Source organism: Dipodomys spectabilis, unplaced genomic scaffold, assembly GCF_019054845.1.
Source record: "Dipodomys spectabilis isolate Male_0828 unplaced genomic scaffold, ASM1905484v1 ptg000255l, whole genome shotgun sequence".
NCBI lineage: Eukaryota > Metazoa > Chordata > Mammalia > Rodentia > Heteromyidae > Dipodomys > Dipodomys spectabilis.
In genome coordinates, this window is record NW_024870932.1 from 1784471 (window position 1) to 1791555 (window position 7085).

Here is a 7085-nt window from a genome sequence, read left to right on the forward strand (position 1 = left end):
ATTAAATCCATCAGTCTCAAGTGGAATAGGTAGTGGACCACTACATTGATTAGTGGGCCCTGCACATTATTAGGTTTTCATGTCCAATCAATTCCTTGATTCTTTCTTACCAAATCCTAAAAATTCCCTTCTCTCCAACAAATGAACAGGCTTAAAAGGTAAATTTAATAGAAAACAAGTAAATTGTAGAAACATGCTAGTTAGCACTAATTAACACTTAGTAAGTCTTATTCTTAAGGGATCCTCTGTCTCTGAACAGGCCATCTTGCAGCCTTCTCTGTATAGTGGTCCACTACCTATTCCACTTGAGACTGATGGATCCAATGCTGTTTTCCTGCTAATTTAATAGCTGACAGTGAACATAGCACCACCAAGTAAGGTCTTTGCCACTTCGGTTCCAATTTAGGACCATGATGCATTTTTACCCACCCCGGCGGTCCAGGCAAGAAAGAGTGAATGGAGTTTCTTTTTTTTTCTTTTTTCAACTCCATTTCTTAGTTTACTTCACTTACCTGGGGTCTAGCTTTAGAATTTGTTTCTGAAGTGAGACTTGCTATAGAATAAACTAAATTACTCTCCCCAAAGAAATTTTCCTTCCAACTGGATTTAATTTCTTAATTGATATTTGAAATTTTTATTTTCATCCTGTGTATTTTTAAACACTTTTTATTATTATTATCTTTAAGTAGTTGTACAAAGAAGTTCTCATTCTACAAAACAGTACACGAATACAAAGTGTCTGACAACATTGTCACCCATCCCTCGGAACCTTTCCCTTCTTGCACCGTTTTTTGTAAAAATTGAGATAGGTGATTACATATATTTCACATATTTCACAGTATTTTGGAATTGTGATACTTAAAGTCACAAACACATTTTAACCTTGACAAGTCACATTATCGTTATCATGGTCTAAAGTTTGTTAATTCTATGAGTTTTGACAATCCAAATTATTTTTCCCATCTCAGGTGAGGTTTACACTTTTTTCCTTTTGCTTAATGTAGGCTATTCCCTCTTGCCCTCTTTCCCTCTCATTCATCTCTTCCCATCACTGTGTTTGGGTTGCTTAGTTATTTTTCTTCTATGTCCAGCGCAGCTGATGGGCCCCTTTGTTGTATGTTGTTCCATTTCCCACTTATTGTGTTCCTCCTCCTGGCTTCCCTCCATTGCGTGCATATTTCTACCATCTACATGGTCAAGAACATGGAGTCATTAATGGTGATACAACAAAATGAGTGGCTGTCCTTTGTTTCTCGAGTCCTGTTTACTTTGTCATGCCTTCTTGCATTTTGGCTTTAGCATCCACGTATCAGGTAGACCCTGTGCCGTTTGTCTTGTTGTTCTTGTCACAGAGTGTACAGCCCAGGACAAGGTAAATGCCGGCCCATTTCTAGTGTAAATAAAGTTATCTTCAATGTGCCTCATTGGATTGTCTTGTGTTTTATTCATCATAAGTATACAAGTTCACAAGTTAATAGTCTCAAAGGCCATGAGTTTTGTAAAATGTTATAAAGTCATAATAGTTTTGAAAAACCCAATGGGACAGTGATATTACAATGGCAATATGGCATCACAATATCAAGTTATAATAATATTTTGATGGTATAATTAGTTGGTGATGCCATAATGGTGATGAGGTCACAATAGGTTTATGATGACACAATAGGTCACAATAGGTTTATGGTGTCAGCCAGAGGCTGCCAATCCCTACAGCGGCCTAGACAAACAATTGAAATTCAGCAAACATAAACCCCAAGAAAGGATCCAAGCTGGGCTCTGTGAGTGTCTCAGGAGCTAGCACCTCAGGGAAAAGCTAATGTTTGCTGAAAGGCCTCAACCCTATCCAGAACCTAGCCTCATCACAGCATCTCCATACTAGAGGAAAGAGCCTTCTCCCTCTTTTGTGATAGTCAGGACAGTTCTCCCTTCCACTGAACTAGCCTGGGAGGAGGATCACAAAATCATGCCTAACACAGAGCGGTTTCTGCCTGCCCAAACAGACTTAAGAAACCAATCAAGTCATAGGAAAACCAAACATCACAAGTAGACCAGAGACTCCACCCAGAAACTGGTTATGGACACAGGGGAGATACAGGTCTTCCCATTCACCCCCCCCCCCCCCACACACACACACACAAAACAAAAAATCAAGGAACTCTTTTTGAAACTTTTCTTTTTTAAAGTGTTTTCTGTTGATTTTTTTCTCATAATTTTTATTTTTCTGTTGATCTTTTATTTCATAATTTCTATTTTTGGTGTATGTGTGTGTGTGTATGTGTGTGTGTGTGTGTTTAATCTCTTTTGACCTTTCGGTCCTTTTCATTTTTTTATTTTTTTCTCTTTCTTTTTTTTGCATGACTTAATTGCTGTTTTACTCATCCTCAGACATATACCTGTCGTCAATTATTAGACCATATCACCCATTGTGTACATACTTAATCCAGATATTTATTATTCAATTCACAACTTCTTAGGCTTAACTTCTTTAAGAGCAGTATTATCTCTTTATACCTACATAATTATCAAATAACTAATTTAATTTTTTTAATTTTCATGTTTCCTTTCTATCACGTCTCTCCTCTCATCCTATCCTGTTCTTCTCTCGATATCATTTCTTTAAACTTACATAATTTTTAAGTGTTTCACTTCTTAAATTTAATTTTTGTTTTTCCAATTTACTTGTTTATTTTTTAATGTCTCTCTTATCATTCTGTCCAATCCAGTTCCCTCTCTGAGATTAGGACTTGGTTAAATTTACTCTCCTTTTACCTCTCCACATCCCTCTAGTCCTATTTGTCCCACGTTTCTTCCTAAAGCTAATAATTTCTGGTTTGCCAAATCCTTTTTTGTTGTTTGTAGCCCATTAATCCATAGTTGTTTGATGTTGAATAGATTGTATCTGTTGAACTAGATTGTATCTGCAGCCATTTTGATTATGCAACTACAAGACTCTGGTTGATGCTTCCCTTAAAATAGTGTTCTGGTAAAAAATTGGTGTTTCTTTCATACCAAATGGGCAGAACAAGCCAAAAAGCACAAGAAAAAGGCAAGTCCAGGTATCTGACATCCCACTCATTATAATCAGGTGACAGAATAGTTAATGAATAATCCAGAGGTGTTCCCAAAAAGCCGTACAAACACTATTGGTGAAAGATTAAAAATTGTCCATTACCATTACTAACTTGCTAACTGCTGATTCTGCTTCTGTAAACTTGCTTACGCTAGCATTGACCCTTCCCTTCCCAGAAATGAGTTAAGAAGTTTCAGGGACCAGATGCCGGCCCCAGGACAAGGTCAGTGGTCGTAGATAAAAAACAGACAGTACGTGTTCCTCAGTTCCCATTTAGAAATTCCCCAGACAGGACCTTGAGATAACGACCACCTGGAAAGACCACAAGCTAAGCCAAATGTCAACCAATCATAGGCCTGTAACCATGTAAACCAACCTTACACCAACCATGGTCCAGTCATTTTACAAAGAGTGTTACAAAATTTCCCGTGTGGCAAAGTGATTGTTGGTGTATATGGTGACCTTTAAATGGACCAATCATGGGATGCTTTGTGTTATGCGTTAATCTTGTGGTTTTTGCCTTAAAAAAAAAGGCTTATAACCGCTGCTCCGGGCTCCCTGTCTGCTCGGGACAGAGAGTCCGTTTGCGCAAACGTCAAATAAACTCCTCTTGCTTATTGCATCTCCCGGCCTGGAGTCTGAGTTTTCTGGGGCGCCCTCCCGTTGACAAAAGTATCCTAGGGGACTAGGGTTTTCACTGGTAAACATGGTAAATGAAATGATTGAAAACTTTCAAAGGACTCAGTATGAGCATGCTAGGGAGCAGGAGGAGTCAAACCAAAGATTAATACAGGAATCTTGTGAGCATTAGGAAGCTACTTAAAGATTTTTTTTTCTTTTTTTTTAGGCTTTTAATTTTTTGTGTGTGAAAATACTGTACAGTGGGGTTACAATTACATGGGCAAGATAGTGAGTACATTTCTTATCAAGCATTGCAGCCTCCTTCTTTGTTTACCCTTCTCATCCCTTCCCATCCTCCTTCCCCCCCCAACCCTCCCCTCCAAGTTGTAAAGTTCGTTTTCGACATGACAACTTGTACTTCTCATTGTTGCAACAGGTCCTCCTGTATCCTTATTTAAGCGATTTGTTTTTCCCCTTCCCTTCCACAAATTATACCGACATCAAATACAGTGAAAGCAGGGGTTATTCTGTGGGGGAGGGACATACAAAACAACAAAGAAATAATCTTATAATTGTGTTAGAAACAAATGCCTGAAAGAAAAAAAAAACATTTAAATACATATCTTAGGGTTCATTTTCCTAACATCACCTTATCTGACCTTTTCTGCTTGACTCATACTAGATATTGCAAATAAGGGAAATCATGGGACCTATGTTTCTTTGGGCTTGTCTTACTTAACTTAATATATTTTTTTCCAAGTCTTTCCATTTCCTAACAAATGGAGCAATGTCATTCTTTCTGATGGAGGCATAGAATTCCATTGTGTAAATATACCACATTTTCTTGATCCATTCATCTACTGAGGGGCATCTGGGTTGGTTCCAGATCTTAGCTATGGTAAATAATGCTGCAATAAACATAGTTGTGCTGGTAGCTTTAGTGTTGTCTTGTTTGTAAACATTTGGGTAAATGCTCAAAAGTGGAATTGCTGGGTCATAAGGGAGCTCTATGTGGAGTCTTTTGAGTAACCTCCATACTGCTTTCTAAAGTGCTTGAACAAGTTTACACTCCCACCAACAATGAACTAAGGTTCCCTTCTGTCCACATCCCCTCCAGCATTTCTTGTTATTAGAGTTCTTGATTTTTGCCATTCTAACTAGGGTGAGGTGGTATCTCAATGTTGTTTTGATTTGCATTTCTTTTATGGCTAGGGAGGTTGAGCATTTCTTCATGTGTCTATTGGCCATCCTTCTTTCTTCCTCAGAGAAGTTTCTCTGTAAGTCATTATCCCACTTATTTATTGGGCAGTTGTTTCTTTGAGGATTTGTTGTTGGGGGATTTAATTTAGGAAGCTACTTAAAGATTAATGCAGGAATTGCATAAGCATGTTGAGAAGAGTAAAAGAGAAATACAGGAAATGTGTGAGCAGGCTGAGCACAGTCTAGAGATTTACAGGAATTGCGTGAACGTGACGAAGCTAATCAAAGAGTAATACAGGGATTGAGAGAGTGGGATGAGAATAAAAAAAGATCAATAGAGGCATTCATGGAATCCATAAATAGATAGCTGAAACAATTCAGGTAGACCACAAATGGAATGCTGAATGGAGCCAGACAGAAAGAATGGGTGTCCAGGGAAACCATAACAGTTGAGAATAAACACTGTACATCAAATTAAGGAAGTAAAGGTCATACAAAATCTAAAACAAAGATCCACCAAAGAATTTGAAGCCATCCAAGCCGACCAATTAGAAGGAAAAGAAATAAAAAACAAAGTAGAAAATCTTGACAGTAGGTTAAGCCATGCAGAAGATTGAATCTTGGGGATTGCAGAAAGCCTAGATATTATAGAGAAGAACATACAAATATCCAAGACAAATCCAAGAAATATGATAGATCTATTCAACACTTGGAAGACAACATCAGAAATCATAATCTGAGGATAATGGGTGTAGAGGAGCACCTAGAGAAAGAAGTTAATGGTCTAGGAAATTTATTTAACAGAATCCTAGCAGATAACTTCCCAAACATGCAAAAAGATAGGCCTATTCAGATATAAGAAGCTTATAGAACCCCACATCTACCAGACCAGAGCAGGATATCCCACCAGTCACATTATAATCTGCACAGGATCAATTCAGACCAAGGAAAGGATCCTTAAATTTCTCAAGGAGAAAAGAACTATCACCTATAAACACAAACCAATTAGAATCACCCCAGATTTCTCAGCAGAGAAGATTAAAGCAAGAAGAGCCTGGAATGGGAAATGCCATGCAGTAAAGACAATCAATTATCACTCAAGAATACCGAACCCAGCTAAACTCTCCTTCATAACCGAAGGTCAAATAAAAACTGTCCATAGCAAAGAAAAATTAAAAGAGTATATCTCCACCAATCAAGCCCTACAAAAGACATTAAAGTTATCCTACACATAGAAAACCATCAAGAACACAAAAGAGCCAAGAAAGCATCCAAGGGAATAAAATTAGAACTCAACATCAAAAGCCAACAAAGGAAGTCCTGTACAACATGGAGGCAGAACAACTGTTGAATCACTAGTGGGTCATGGAAGAGATTAGAAAGGACATGCAAATGTTCATGATATTCAAAAATAATGAACACACAAATTACTAGCTTTTCTGGGACACAGCAAAGGCAGTACTCAGAGGCAAGTTTATAGCTCTGAGGTCCTACAACAACAAATTAGAGAGGTCTGAAACAAAGAATTTAATAAGACATCTGAACCTCCTTGAAAAAGAGCAGCAAGATAAACTCCAATCAAGTAGATGGAAAGAAATAATTAAAATTACATCAAAATTAAATGAATTAGAACCCAAAAACACCATAAAAAATCAACAAAACAAAAGTTGGTTCTTCGAAAAAAATAACAAAATTGACATTCTCCTAGCAAATCGTTTCAAAAAGAAGAGGACATATCAAATAAACAAACTCAGAGATGAGAATGGGAATGAGAAGCAACCAAGATTCAGAACATGATAATTGAATACTTCTCAAACATTTATGCTAATAAGTTTAAGAACCTGGCAGAAATGGACCTTTTCCTAGCGGTTTCCATGCCTTGAGTTTCCATGCCTAAACTCAACCAAGATGAGTTAAATCAACTTAACATGCCCGTATCAATCATAGCAATAGAAACAGCAAGAAGAGACCTCCCATCTAAGAAAAGCCCAGGACCAGATGGATTTACAGCAGAAATTTACAAGGTCCTCAAAGCTGAACTCACACCAATACTCCTCCAACTCTGCAATGAAATTGAAAGGGAAAGTTTACTACCAAATTCATTCTATGAAGCCATCATAACCCTCCTCCCAAAAGCAAGCGGGGACTCATCAAAGAAAGAATTATAGAACCATTTCTTTGATGAACATTGATG